Below are 2,042 nucleotides of genomic sequence, written 5' to 3'. Positions count from 1 at the left end.
ACTGAGCTAGCAATATTGAACACTAGCTCAGTAGATATTTCATCCCTTTTCATGTCATTATTTCATGCCTAAATAACCCTGGTGGTTGATGTTTTTTGTTTGTTTGTTTGTTTGTTTGTTTTTTTGGGTTTTTTTTTTTTGGTTTTTTTTTTTGGTTTTTCGAGACAGGGTTTCTCTGCGGCTTTGGAGCCTGTCCTGGAACTAGCTCTTGTAGACCAGGCTGGTCTCGAACTCACAGAGATCCACCTGCCTCTGCCTCCCGAGTGCTGGGATTAAAGGCGTGCGCCACCACCGCCTGGCAGTTGATGTTTTTCCTACTTAGTGACTATTCTTTGTAAACCCTACTGCTTTAGTCAGGTTTTCCAGAGACCTGAGACTAGAAGAACTAAAGATATATCACATTGGTTTAGAGGTAAAAATAATTTTGCCTATTGTCTAAATCTTGTGGAACAAATAAAATCAAATGAAAAACAGCTGTTCCTGGTTGTAGATCAGCAATTTAGATAAGCAGGGATTTGGAGGTGTGACTACCTCCACCAGAATGGTTACATCAACCCTAAGCGACTTTGTTAAGGGTGTGCTGTTCCCTGTGAAAATAAACAGATGATCGTGTTGGTTAGAGGAGTAATGGTATTGCTGGAGAGCACCAGGAGGAGGCAAAATGCACACGCAGTCTGTGTGTACATAAATATGAGTTTGGTTGAACAGATAAATAAATAGATAAATAGATGCTTCCTTGAAAGCAAAATGTCAAGAACTGCTTCTCAGGTCCAGAGAGGAAGAGCTAGGACTCCCTCTGTCAGGAAATTTTCTTCTAAGTGTTGTCTTAAACAGAATGGTTTCCCTTGAAACTAGTAAGCTTCTGTAAGAAGTCTGTGAAGTTCTCTGTTGCAGTGAGTTATAGCATTTAGAGTTAATGAAATATTGCACCATATCGAGTCCTGCACCCTTCCTCATGTACTGACCTCTTCTCCTTCTTGAAGCACTTCAGGTATCCCAGCTCAGCTAGACAAAGCTGATGATACAGGTTAATCCAGCCCTGGAAAAGGCAGAGTTGAGAAAACCTTCTTATGAGAGGTAAGGAATTCTTCTTGATAACAGGAAAATAAATTTCCTCTCAGTGGGGTTGAGGAAGTGGCAGAGCCCCTGCTGTGGATTTAGCCAACAACAGAGGCCATGTGCCTTGGTGAATAGTGTGCCTTTGCAGATTTGGTTTGGGAGAGGGGACACAAAAGCAGAGACCAAATCTCTCCCCTTTTGCCAGGCAAATTTCAAAGGGTTTTGTGGACGTGTTTCTTTCCAATGACTTGTCAAGCGGTTCCTGGAATAGATCTTCTGAGACTCTAGGTGAGTCAGAGTGTATATGTTTGGAGGTAGGTGACAAACTAGGGCTTTTCAAAGCTCAGCTAAAGCAGGGGAGTAGAAGTTTGACTGGCTTTGCCTTTCTCTGACTTTGTTTTGCAGTGTTTGGTACTAAACCTAGGCTTTGTAAATATTAGATAAGGGGCTGGAGAGATGGCTCAGAGGTTGAGAGTACTGACTGCTCTTCCAGAGGTCCTAAATTCAATTCCCAGCAACTGCATGGTGGCTCACAACCATCTGTCATGAGATCTGGTGCCCTCTTCTGGCCTGCAGGCATACATGCAGACAGAACACTGTATACATAATAAATAAATCTTAAAAAAATGTTAGATAAGTGCTCTTCCAATATACTATATTCCCAGGCGTCCATGGAAACTGTGTAAACATATTTTCAATCTTGAGTGTTCCGGCCTGCAAGTGCAGTGGTCTGAGAATGGTACATTTTAGGCTCGTACATTTCAATGTTTAGTCTGTCCTTGTGCAGGTGTTTGGGAAAGTGTGACCTTGAGGGAGGTGTGTCACTGGGAATAGGCTTTAAGGTTTCAAAAGCCCACGTCATTCTCTGTTACTTCTCTCTGGCTACTGCTTGTGAACCAAGTTGATACAAGCATTCCATTACTGCTCAGACGTGATGGAGCCAGCCATCATGTCAGACATGCTGAATCTTTCCCAGTAAGACA

Source organism: Arvicola amphibius, unplaced genomic scaffold (genome assembly GCF_903992535.2).
Source record: "Arvicola amphibius unplaced genomic scaffold, mArvAmp1.2, whole genome shotgun sequence".
Classification (NCBI taxonomy): Eukaryota; Metazoa; Chordata; class Mammalia; order Rodentia; family Cricetidae; genus Arvicola; species Arvicola amphibius.
This window is presented reverse-complemented; position numbering follows the sequence as displayed.